At 31.9% G+C, this 13,979-nt stretch overlaps 1 protein-coding gene across 10 annotated transcripts in view; it reads left to right on the top strand.

Annotated features, from left to right (window-relative positions):
• Window positions 1-6,851: 6,851 nt before the first annotated feature.
• Window positions 6,852-13,979, top strand: part of LOC136033317 (neuroligin-4, X-linked-like) — a 185,402-nt gene continuing 178,274 nt past the window's right edge. For 6 of the 10 annotated variants that reach the window (XM_065714108.1, XM_065714110.1, XM_065714104.1 and 3 more), the window contains exon 1: window positions 6,852-7,253. The gene's annotated coding sequence lies outside the window, so the exon portion shown is untranslated. The remainder of the gene's footprint in view (window positions 7,254-13,979) is intronic. The other 4 variants (XM_065714102.1, XM_065714112.1, XM_065714109.1 and 1 more) reach the window with 3 other exon arrangements.

The following is a 13,979-nucleotide window of genomic DNA, read 5'->3' as shown; positions in this document are numbered from 1 at the left end:
ACGCCTCGCTCTCTACGCTAAAGTTTGACTCTTTCTCTCAATTCTTCTTTTTAAAACAGTAGAAAACTGCGGAGAGCCAAAATTAAAACTTGCATTGATTCAAAAACGTCCAGAAATTAAAGTTTTTTTTACGCTAAAGTTTGACTCTTTGCCACAATTCTACTTTTTAAAACAATTAAAAACTTTAGCGTAAAGAGCGAGGGACTGCGGAGGGGACAACCCATTTCATATACGGAGTAATTTCTGTTCGTTTTAAGTTTTAATGTCGCTCCTTACTTTCAGTTAAAAAAAACTAGTTTTTTTTATTTAATCAAACATTAAGATTGATTTTTTTACTTTGCAAGAGTGGTCAAGACACATATAGTTTTCGGTAAAGTGCCAATGACGCAGTAGGGTATAGACTTTTACAATGAAAGTAGGAGGCAAAACCAAAACATTTCTTTGTACAGATTCTGTTTGTTTCAAGCTTGATCTGTATATTCTATTTAAGTTTCACTCGTTTTAAGATTTATTTGCTTATTTTAATTAGTAACTATTGTTTTTTTTTTTGCTATGATTTCTTACTTAATTTCTGTCCGTTTTAAGATTCATTTATGCCTCAATAGCAAAATATTTTTGTTCACTTTTAAGCTTAATTTATCCATTCAACTTAAACCTTACTCGTTTTGAGGTTTATTTATTCGCTTTTATTAATACCTGTTGTAGGTTTTTTGTTGCTATGATTGTTTATTTAATATCTGTTAATTTTTTGTTTCATTTATTCCATAATAGTAATTTCTGGTTGTTTTAAGTTTAAGTTATTGTAGGTCTCTATTTCTTCTGATCTTAAGCTTAATATGGCCTTTACTTTTCTTTAAAAAACTTCTTTTCTATATATTTTTTACAAATTAATTACCTTGAACAAGTATTGGATTTATCTTGGGCAGATGTAGAGCAAACTTTGCCCTATGTGACAAGGGTACTAAAGAGAAAAATCTTTGGAGGGGGCAAGTGTGATAAAGGTGCGAAGTATTGATCTAATTGCCAGATTTATTCTAAAAAAGATTTAAAAAAGAAAAAATAAAGGAAAGAGGGTGCCCCCTGGACCTACCATTCGTACTTATTAGCTATTAAATGGCCCCTTAGAATTGTAAAACCCTTACACAAATATAGCTTTCATTTATCTTAGAGCACCAAACTAACTATTGTTTTCTTTTGGCTTAAGCAAATGTACGACTATTTATTTCTAATTTTCCTAAGCTTTGGTTCCAGCAATGGAAATTAATTAGAAAAAAATTAGTTTCCAAAGCCTGTAATGAGAAAATGCTGCTTTGATAAAACTTTAACCCACAGAAGAAACGATCTATTCGTCACTGATTTTGTTTGTAAGAGAAAACACAAAGCAGAAGAAACTGCTAGTGAAAAAAACATGCCGTAAATAAATTGAGACATCCTACTACACGGGAAATCAAAAAAGGTTGAAAGCTTTTGAAAAAAAAAATCAATCTTTCTGTTTGATATATAATGCTATTAATTGTTGAAAGGTCATTACTTCACGAATTTATTTCGCTGTAATTTTTTTTCTTTTTAAATGCTGCAATAACTGGAAAAGAAAATAATAGTATTATAATTCGTTTTCTGTGAAGTACCAATGACGTAGTAGGTCTTAGACTTTTACATATAGGGAAGGGGTTAGTATCCAAATTTTTGTCTTAGTGAAAGCCATGTTTGTCATGAACATTCTTGGAAAGAACTAATAAAATTAAACTAAATATTTTTATATATAATGGTATTAATCATTGAAAGATCATCAGTTAAAAATTTATTTTATTGTACTTTTTAGGTTTATTTTCAATGTTGTAATATATACAAAAGAAAATATTTGTAATATAATTCGTTTCCAGTAAAGTGCCAATGTCACACTAGGTTTTAGACTTTTACAGTGAAAGAAGAAGGCAAAACCCCAACTCTTTTTTGTAGAAATTTTTTTTCCGTTTCAAGCTTGATTTGCATACTCAATTTACGTTTCATTCATTTTAAGATTTATTTACTTATTTATGCTAGTTAATATTGTTTATTTACTTGCTATGATTATTTCTTGAATTTTTGTTCATTTTGGGTTTTATTTACTCGTTAATAGTAATTTTTGTTTGTTTTGAGTTTGAGTTATTATAGGTTTCTCTTTTTCTGATCTTAAGTTTAATATGGTCTTTAATCTTTTTTAGAAAACTTCTTTTTCGGAAAGTTTTTTTAAATTAATATCTGTTCGTTTTTGATTGCCAATGTTTCAAGTCTTTCAAAATTCTCTATTTCAATATTATTTGTTTTTGAGATGTGTTTGTTTGGTATATATAATGATTTTAATTGTTGAAAGCTCATCAATTCAAAATTTAATTTAACTGTAATTTTTATGATTAATTTCAATGATATAAGTACAAAAAAATATTTGTAATATAATTTGTTCCCAGTAAAGAAACAGTAAAGTACAGTTGAAGAAGGAGACAAAACCCAAATTCTTCTTGTTAGAAATTTTGTTCGTTTCAAGCTTGATTTGCATGTTGAACTTAATTTTTACTCGTTTAAAGAATTATTTGTTCATTCATATTAAAAGTTTTGCTTGTTTGTTTGTTTGCTATGATTGTTTGTTTAATTTTTGTTCGTTTTGCGCTTCAGTTATGCCTCAGTAATAAAATGCTTTTGTTCGTTTTAAGCTAGATTTGCATATTTAGCTTTAGCTTTACTCGTTTTTAGAACTATTTATTGAATTATATTATTACCTGTTGTAAGTTTTGTGCTATAACTGTTTATTTAATTTCTGTTTGTTTTGGGTTTTATTCATTCTTTAATAGTAGTTTCTGGCTGTTTTTTAATTTGAGTAATTGTAGGTTTCCATTTCTTCTGATCTTAAATTTAATAATTATAAATATAATATAAATTTAAAAAAGTAAATGTCTTTACTTTTGTTCAGAGAATTTTTTTTTTGCAAAGTTTATTTAAATTATTTTCTGTTCGTTTCTCTTTGCCAAGTTTCCAGTTTTTAAAAATCTCCTTTTTCAAAATAGTGGTATTATTCCAAAATAAATTAACAGTTTTAGTAAGAACTAATAGTAAATATTAATTGCTGAGAGTTCACCAGCTCAAGGTTTCGTTTTACTTAGGCCGGATTTAAAACTTTGACGCCCCTAGGCTCAAGCATTTTGTCGCTCCGTTTTAGCAAGATTTTTGGGAAATCCCAAAATCCTCGGAAATAGTGAATGCCACCGTGCCTTGTGGCATCTAATTGCTTTTAGTAAAGCGCCAAATACGTAGTAAGCCTTATTACTTTACCAAGTAAGTTATTTAAATGCTAGTAAAAGGGAAGTTGCAGAAAACACTATCTTATATAGCTGTTTTAATACTATATAAGCACTGTTAACATTAAATGCTTGTAATCCATGAGTTTCTCAATAGCTATACATTCGATGGGATTCGTCACATGTGTATTAATGCATATTGTGGCTATTTCCAGTTTCCCTAGCTCAGTGTCCCCAGATCAATCTATTTCTACAGAGATCGAACTACTCCCCTTGAGACTGACCAAGGAAATGAGAGTAATGGAGGCAATTATTTTGATTCATCACCCAGAGATGCCGATAAAGAGGTTCGTCAATCTACACTGGGATTTAGCTGTTTCTTGATATTTATTTAAGCTCTTGTTGATTGAAACTTTGTTTCATTATTTCGGTATACACAAAAAGTTCGTCCAATTGAAAAGAAAGAAATATAAGGAAGCTCTCGTCAATAGCTTCACTGAAACAAGGGACACTCAAACAACGAAGGGACACAGGGCCTAGTCCCACCCCAGAATAATCGTTATATAGATTAATATCAAAGCATTGTACTTGTGGAACGTTTGGGCTTCTCTACGGTTCCTAGATCTTGTAAACAGTTATAAGCTGTGAGACTTTAATTTAGCTATTATATCTGCTATAGTGGTATTAGCGTATCTTCTACTGGAACCATTACACATATTTATTGAACTGTTTTGACAACAGGGGATTAGAATTGGTTCTCTCCCAAGATTAAAAAAAAACTTAGAAGCAAAAGAAAGAAAAACTCTGGAAAGCACAAAGATATTCATGACAAATTACACGATGTTTGTCAAAATGGCTTTACTTTAAGCGATAGAAGATTCAAACAAATTAAAAGACAGACTGGTGAAGTTATTAAAAGTAATATATAGGGGAAAATATAAATAGGAGGGGGTGCCCGCTCCTCAGTACTCCTCTCTTAAAGCTAAAGTTTTTCAGCGCTTTCAAAAAAGGTTCTAATTCTAGTCAAACGTCCTCCGGTATCAGGAAGCGTCGTTGCATCAAATATTTATGTAAATAAGTAGTGCATTGAAGATTTGAAACAAAAGGTCGAAATTTAGCGTAAAGAGTAGGTTATTGAGGAGGGGGATCCCTTTCATCTACGGAGTAATTTCTATTCCTTTTAAGTTTGAATGTTGCTCCCTACTTTGCGTAGAAAAAACAATTAAAAAATTTCCCACGTCCCCCAATACACATAAAAATATTTCCCACTCCGTTGAAAATATTGCACACGTCCCCCAATACACATAAAACGTAGTTCGTATAAGAATTCTGGCAAATTAGCCCTGTGTAAAATTGTTCTAGAAAGTTGATCACCACAAACTACCATCCCAAAGGAATTTTGTCCCCGTAAAAAATCCATACCTGGAAAATCCCCTGTAAAAAAAATCACAACATCAAAAATTTAAAAAAAAACTACTAAATGTAAGCAATGGGCAAATTTCAAAACTTGCAGTCCTTCCCCCAGTGGCTCTGGGGGAACAGTCATCCCCAAAACATTGCTATTGAGCCTTAAAACTATACTGAACATAATTGCTATCTAATAATTTTAATCACACGACCTTTTTGAAAAAAAAGGCGCAGGAGGGGGAGTAGTTGCCCTCTATGTCTTTGGTCACATAAATGGGTACTAGAACTTTTAATTTACGACCAAATGAGCCCTATCTAAATATTTTAGTACTTTTGGTTCAATACGATCATTCCAGGGAAGACTAAAAAAAAAACACATCCGTGATCTTTCATTTAACAAAATAATACAAAATTCCACACTTACAAATATAGGTGCTTGAAAACTCTGTAGTGGGAATCTATGATACGACGAATATGAGGGGGATGTTTCATCTTTTTTCGAAAATAAGTCACATTTTTTCAGGTTTGTAAATTTTAATGGGTAACATTAAACTTACTGAATTTTATTTCTTTCGGATCACCATAAAAATTCAATTTTTTTTATGTATATATTGCTACCAAAATTCTGTTTTTAGGATCTCAGTTACTATTGGGCTGAGTTGCTCCTTGTTACCATTTCATTACCATTAACTGTTTTATTAATAAAAACATACAGCCTTATACAAATCAAAATAGTAGACATCATCAATAACAACATGATTGATAATCACTATCGATCTTTTTGGATACTTTATGGTAGGTGAAATTATTATTTCCTTAGATGGAAAAGAAAGGCTATAGAAAAATTGAAGCAACTGCCCAAATATTTCTGTAGAGATGGCTGCACCACCCATGATTATTTCAGGAAAAAATCATTTGGTTGCCCGAAGAATAATTTCTCTCTTTGAAATCTGGGAATTCTACCTAGGGTACTATGACTCCTCCGTCCCCAAGCTTTCTCTGACTCCACGTCTTTGTCAGTGATCCTAAGGTAACTATATAGACTGTTCTATATATATACTATATAGACTATTCCTTACTTGAATTTTCGTATTTCTAAAAAAAAGTATTTATCATTTCTTTTAATATCTTTTCAAATCTTTCTGACTCCAAAATTAATGTCTTTTATAATTTATACACAGTGAAATTAAAGCAAAAGGTAAATACAACTTGCACAAAAGTTGTTTTGAGTACATTTTTTTTTCGCTGTCTTAATTAAGAGCTTCTCCTATTATCCATATATATTCTTTTCTGTATACTTGTAAATACAAAGCTATTGGGTTCTGGGAATTAGACCAACTTTTAGATTAAAAAATTTCGTCATTTACAGGTGGAGCTTATGATGTTTTTTAAGATGCCTATCACTACTGCTGATTAGGAGTATCCAACGAAAATATCAGACATGAAAATAAATATAAATATATATATATATATATATATATATATATATATATATATATATATATATATATATATATATATATATATATATATATATATATATATATATATATATATATAAACATATATACATATATAAATATATATATATATATACATATATATATATATATATATATATATATATATATATATATATATATATATATATATATATATATATGTATATATAATAAAAAAAAGGTTAAAAAAAATAATAACAAAAAAAGAAAAACTTAAAAAAAACTAAAAATAAAAAAAAAATAAAAACTAAAACACAGAAAAACTAAAACAGAAAAAAACTAAGAAAAAGAAAAAAAACTAAAAAAGAAAAAAAACTAAAAAAGAAAAAAACTAAAAAAGATAAAACCAAAAGAAAGGAAAACTATTAAAAATAAAATATAAAACTAAAAGAAGAAAAAAAGAAAAAAAGAAAAAATAATAAAAAAGAAAAAACTAAAAAAGAAACACACACACACCCACACATACACACACACACAGACTCACACAAACACATACACACACACACACACACACACACACACACAAACATACACACACACACACAATTTCTACAACCATTCATTCCATTTGAAGTGACATGGTTTAAAGACAAAAAATTACAATACGAGTTTAAAGACAAAGAAATGGCAGTAATTTCTTAAGAATTCCTTTGACTTATTTACTAAAAACACATTCATATAAAGCTTTTGTAACATTCATATAAAGCGTTCATAAAACAAATAAACACGATTCATATGAGTCATATAAAAATAAAATAAATTAATAGGATTATCCGTGACTCTTCTCTTTGAATTTTGCTATCTTCCTCGACAACACAACTTTAAAAAAGGGCGTATAAAGTCTGTCACATCTCCTAGCCAAATATTTTCAACAATAAAACTGAAAAAAGTAAAAGACAAAACAAGACGCAGTTTTCTCTCAGAAGTTCCAAGCTCATTATTTGAAGGCGATTCCCAGGAAACGCCACATTTTCCGAATCGCAATGAACATCCTTTTCAGTTCTAGTTGGGATACTGATGGAAGAACATATTTATGTGGTAACAAGACGGTATTGTGGAACTTTTTTGTCAGGTATTTTATATTAACAAAAACAATGTCAATAAAAGAATAAGACACTTTGTTTTCAAAATAGACATACAGACGGCTATAAATGATGCCTCGTAAAATTGATCCAATTGTTAAATATTACAATATGGCTTCAGAGACAGCTGCAACAGAGTAAAGAGCGAACCATGGCCTGTAGCAATGTAAAGTTGAAAACTCATTTAAAAACAAACTTGTCTTTTAATCTTGATGTAGGAATGGAAAATACTATTTTGAAAAGCTTTTATAATATTGTATTATAAAAAATACATTTATATTAAATTCAAAAAATAAACCTGAAACCCTTCAAAATTAGGGTCCTAAACAAGCGGTTTGCAATCACCATTTACTATGCTTATCGCTACAGAGTATTAGTAAAAACTTCATAGATCGTGTGGCGACTAACTCAAATAGCAGTGAAATATTGTTATGTGTTGTGTGTGTGTATTTTAAAGGCCCAGAAGCACTTTTCTGTACTATTTTATGAGTTAAAGAACTGGAAAAAATCCCAGTTCTTACTATAAGTTATTAAATAAAAAACAAGTTTTTTTAAGTGAAAGTAAGGAGCGATATTAAATCTTAAAACGAAGAGAAATTACTCTGTATATGAAAGGGGCTGTTCCCTCCTCAACACCCAGCTCTTTACGTTAAGTCGGACTCTTTCTCTCAAATCGACTTTTTAAAACAGTAAAAAGCTTGAGCGTAAAGAGCGGGGCGTTGAGGAGGGAACGGTCTTTTCCTTTTTGAAATTAAAAAAAGGCTTTTACTTTTTACCCCAAACTCTTTTACCATTTTAGGTAACAGTTATCCTCAACATAAGAGAGAAAAATGGAGTGTTGGCTCCTCCTTTACACTTAATTTTTAATATGCTGTGATGAATACAGCTTATTTTTCGTTCAGTTATTAAAAGGAAGTTCATACAACTCGTCAAGTAAACTGATTTTTTTCCCCCCAAAAGTACGAGAAAGTAAAATCAAAAAAATCAAAATATAACTGAACATTTTAAAAAGCAGCCCTATCCCCTTCAAATCATTCTCCCAATGACTACGTCATCTGTCACCGTGGAGTTTCAATCGCTCAAAATATCTTTTGTACCTTTCCTGAGAAATCTGTTCTTCTGTATTCTTGACTTCATCAATGTTTTCAAATCGGTTTTATTACTTGCCATTTTTATGCGTGGGCTTAATTAAAATCCCCAAGGACCCAGGTAAGGAAGTTCAGATCCGTAGGGCATTAGAGCAAAAACCATTCTTAAATGGGACAACTGGGGCAGTTGCTTCGGTGCTGTAGCTTATGGGGCACCGTGGCTAGGGAATTGTCCATTTTGATCCCATTTTCTCTTTGATTCGGCCGTTTTTTGCTTATACTTGGGTCGGGAGGTTTTCCCCGGGGAACCACCAACTCTAGGAGCAGCTTTGATTGGAACCGTGTCTTTCGTAGCCAAAAACTGGCTTACAGTTAGTCATAACACAAGGAACAAACTTTGTAGCAACATTTTTCATTGAAAAACGTCATTATATAATTTCTTTAGAGATCTTCATAATATTTCAAGAACAACTGAGAGCATATTCATTTTTTAGCAGTATGTAAGCAAAGGTCCTAGAATATTTTCAACAATTGTATCACGCTGGGAATCTCATAAGTATCCAGAACAAGCCCCTTAGTCAACCAGTGATTATTTTGAAACGAGCAAATTAATCATATAGTGCTACTGCTCACAAATTATATTTCAAAATAACTATAAGACCTTTTATTTCTGTTTTTGACTAACACAGAAGGGTAGAGTAATAAAAACAAATAAAATATACAAAAGCACGTAATAAATTAAAATATCAAGTACACCAAAAGACCAGAAAATAAAAATTTAGCATTGAAAAAAAAATCGAAGTTCAAATGACTTCAAGTAATTTATTCATAAGCACTGCTTTTGCGGGGAGTACCCAGCAATACTAAATGCATTTTTACTGAGTACTGAAGTTAAAGGACTTTGAGACGGATGTTTGAAATTTCATGTAATTCCGGAGAGTTATAGTAGTAGTCAGTCCAAAATTCTAGCAGATCAGAATTATTTTTTTTTTCTGATCTTAGTTTCTTGCACAAGAAGACCGAGACTTTTTCTTCACATGGCCTAATAGTATTTTCCGCTAAGTTGGTAGTGCTTCAATTGTTACCATTTTGATTTTAAGCTTTCATCCGAAGCTCTATCGTGTCGGGCAGCTTAGTAAACAAGCTGTATTCTTGATCTAAAGTCGGTGATGCATTTTGGCTAGTCAATGCCTTTGTTAGAGCCACGTCAATTGGAAAACATGTGGGGTTTATTTGAACACCAGCAAGTTCAAAAGAATCATTTTGACATAACGCGAAAAAAGCAGTTAACGTTGTAACCGGTAGATACAGGGTTCTTTGGTGCACGTTGGATTCTGAAAAGTAAACACGTTGACCATTCTGTAAATGTACCGCTAAGTAAACAATAGCTGGACTTCGTTCATGTAGTGGAAATGAAAAAAATTCACGACACAGCTTCATTACTGCTTATGTATCTCTCAGCCTGATATTGTACGACTTCATCGATTTCACTGATTTCGGACTACAAGCCAATCCATGTCGCTGAATTTGTTGACGAATTTACAAATGTATTTGATTGCCTCTACGGAACTACAATATTCTACGTTTATGTGCGCATTGTATGTTTTTGATAACGACCCACTTGTTATCTACTTTAATGTAACGATTACGCGACTTTATGATTGCTGATTTTCCTCTAGCTTCGGTAAACCTTCTTTTGTATAAAGGGTATCCATCATTGCCAGTAATTGTGTTAGGTACTATAAGTCGAAGATATTGCTTTGTGCACCTTCCTCTGTCCCTGCATGGTCAATTTTCATTCAGTTCACTGCAAAGTCCATTTTTTACCACAATGTCCTGTAAGCCCATATCGACATCTACATCAGGTATTTCAGTGGAGATCACATCGTCAATGTCATTATAAGCAATTTAATAAATGACCATATTAGTATATGGCCTGATTGCAAGGCCAGACCCTGGCACTGGGTAAGGTAGTATATATTGATAATCATGGTTGCTTATTTCCTAACTGCAGATAATGTTGACTTATTCCTGATGTCATACTTAAGATTAGGTATAATGCAACAACCCTGGGGAAAATAATAACAAGGTATGTAATTCTAACAAAAAGATTTTTGAACACGGTGGTTCATCTAAAGGGAGTATATACATTCCTTGTTTGTTTGTTTTAATTCATGAAGTGTCAAATAACCAATAACATTTCAGTTAAGAAAGTCTGGCGTGAATTTATAATTCCTCCTTCTTGCTAATGCATGAGAGAATCATCCAATTATAGGAATTCGTGTTTATTCTGGAACTCATAAATCTGACGTCACATATGAATTCTTTGTCCAAAATTAAGGCTATAGGTGAATTAGGCATTACAGTTGCCTTGTTATTAAGTTTTTTAAGTCATGAGGTTTCAAATCAGCAACTTGAATAGTTAATTGAATTAAGAAATTTTGGCCTGGATCCAATTCCTTCTTCGTCATAATTCTTCAGAGAATCCTATAGTTTATATGATTTGTACTCTTTTTGGATTCGTTGTGGTTTCCACTGTTGCTTCTCTTCTATTCTCATCTTATCCAACGATTTGTTATGACCATCGCTGTCACTTGTCTTCAAACCTTAGATTTTGATGTTCATTTTCATTCATCATTTCCTCAATTATTTTTTCAACGCCTTTTGCCTTAGCCGTTGAGAAACATTATCTAAACATAATGTTATATTATTCCTTAAGACGTTACGGACCCCAGAAAATCTTTTTCAGTTTCTAACCACAGACTGCTGCTCATAATTTTCTTTCCAAAAAATGTTCAGAATTTGATTCTCGTTGTCGTTTGTTTCATGCCTTTTGCTTTATGGATTCTTACGTTTACTTGTTTCCTAATCACATTTAACTGTCCTTCATTTTCATTGACCTTTTCTCTTTCCTTTTTGGATACGTCTTATCACATTTGATCGTCAGGGCTGTTGGACAGAAATTTCCTCTATTCAAATCACGTATCTTTTCCAATCGTCGGAATTTACAGTATGTAATGTTGTTTGTACTCGGTTTAGTGAAATGGACCATGAGTTAAAAGTAGTTATTCTGTAAAAATACCTTCAGCTTCATACTTCTTCTAACCGCAGTACCACCCGGCACGGCTACGCGGCGAGCTTTTATCTAATGACACTGTTTGTCACTTATCTTCTAACTCTTGTCTCATCCTGATGTCATGTCGTTACCTTATGTTCAATACAAACACCCTGGGAAAAATACCAACTTCTCCTTTAAGCTTTAAATTTTTAGATTGTTTTTGTGGCTTGATTTTCAATATACCAATTTTAAGAAACTACTATGTAGCCGATTTTGAGACGGAGTCCTGGTACTCAAAATATATCAGGTTTGAATATACTGAATCTCTTTTGAAGCAGAAACTTCGAAATGAGTCACCTTTGTTTTCTACTCTTTCCACAGGAGGGGCTCCACAGAAACTTCATAGAATGCTGAATGGTTCCAATTATTTGTAATTAGCAGTCGCGTATTTTAGGGCATTTTCTCAGTGCTACTTATCTTCTAATCACATATTTCTTCTAAACGGATATTTCTTTTGTGCCTCACTTTCAATTTTGACTAATTTTAATTGCTGGTGTCACATGCAATCTAACCAAATGTTTCCCTGTTCTTTCTGATTTAGTTTATTCGTTTATTCTCTAGGTATAATAAAACTGCTGAAAATACTTTTTTCAAAAATACTCGGGGCACTTGGTATGTTATACTTAGCTATATTTTTTGTCTAAATTAGTGTGTATTATAAACACTAAAAATAACACAACCACTGCCGAGGCTTATGCCGTATGTCTGCTCTTGAAATGTATTCATAAATGTGACTTCACTCAAAGAATTATTTTTCCAAAATTAAGACTATTTACGAATTTTCCTAAGCTCTTGACCTATATAGATGTGTTTTTTTACCAGAAAATCTCTGCTAATCGTGCTAATTTTTCCAAGAAAATATAGAGCCATTCTAGAGAAAAAATACACATTTAAATACATACACAACTATTGCTCCAATTAATAAGGGTTTTTAATTTATTGATCCAAAGAACTAGAAAAAATACTCAATTATATAATTGATTACTCCAATTAAGTAAACTCAATTAAGTATATTCTGCTCCTTACTTCCAATTGAAAAAACTTTTCATATTTATTTTTTCATTGTTTTTTTAAATAATGTTAGAAAATACTGCGCTCCCTTCATGGAAATTTTCTTTCCCCGTGACAAATTCCTCGATGGAAAATTCCCCCAACATATCCCCCTCTTGTAAACCCATCCCCCCAACCAAAAAATCCCCTTGAAAACGTCTGTACACTTTCCAATAAACATTACTATATGTAAGCACTGGTCAAAGTTTGTAACTCGTAGCCCCTCCCACGGGGACTGTCGGGGAGTAAGTCGTCCCAAAGGACATAGTTATAAGGTTTTTCGACTACGCTGAATAAAATGGTTATCTCAGAATTTTGATCCGTTGACTTTGGGAAAATAATTAGCGTGGGAGGGGGCCTAGGTGCCCTCCAATTTTTTGGGTTACTTAAAAGGGCACTAGAACTTTTCATTTCCATTAGAATGAGTCTTCTCGAAAGATTCTAGGACCACTGGGTCAATACGATCATCCCTGGGGGGAAAAAAAAACAAAGAAACGAATAAGCACGCATCCGTGATCTGCCTTCTGGCACAAAATACAAAAATCCACATTTTTGTAGATATGAGCTTGTAACTTCTACAATAGGGTTCTCTGATACGCTGAATCTGATGGTGTGATTTTCGTTAAGAATCTATGACTTTTAAGGGTATTTACCTTTATTTTCTAAAATAAGGCAAATTTTCTCAGGCTCGTAACTTTTGATCGGTAAGACTAAACTTGTTGAAACCTATATATTTAAAATCAGCATTAAAATTCGATTCTTTTGATGTAGCTATTGGTATCAAAATTCTATTTTTTATAGTTTTGGTTACTGTGGAGCTGGGTCGCTCCTTACTACAGTTCGTTACCACGAACTGTTCGATTATTTGGATGTGCAAGAATTTGCATAATACGGATTTTAATAATAGATATCAAATACTAAGCCACAGATTAATCTTGAAAGGTTTTTAACGAATAAAATTAAATGACCATTAAATTAACTTAGTTTTCAATTTAATAAGCCAAGTTTAGTCAAGTTTAGTTTTTGAGTCAATACACAAATATTTATCGAGTAATATTGAAAAAAAAACTCTGTGTAACTTTTATTTTGCTTCTTTTCTTTATTGGCAGTGCCGGCTTAGAGGGCTTTTAAATTTTGATCGGTTATAAAGTTTAATCAATCAGCTTATCTTAAAACCCACCCAAGGCTTCTGAAACATAGTATTCTTTTAAAAAGCATTTTCATCTTCATTTGCGAGCTGCATTTTAAGAAGGATAAAAATAATCTCACTTTGCATTTTCTTCTGACGCTTCTATTAATATACATGTTTTTCACAAGCTTCATCTATTACAGGGATATCATAAGAAACTTACGATAGGCACGCCATTTTGCCTGGTTTAGAAATTGAATGTGTCTAAACCCATGTAGGCTAGTGTATATTCCTCTGACGAGCCTTGGTGAAAGTAGTTCACTTGGGAATA

The sequence above is a fragment of the Artemia franciscana genome, chromosome 11 (genome assembly GCF_032884065.1).
Source record: "Artemia franciscana chromosome 11, ASM3288406v1, whole genome shotgun sequence".
Classification (NCBI taxonomy): Eukaryota; Metazoa; Arthropoda; class Branchiopoda; order Anostraca; family Artemiidae; genus Artemia; species Artemia franciscana.
The sequence above is the reverse complement of the archived record's forward strand: the minus strand, read 5'-3'. Positions and strand labels throughout refer to the sequence as shown.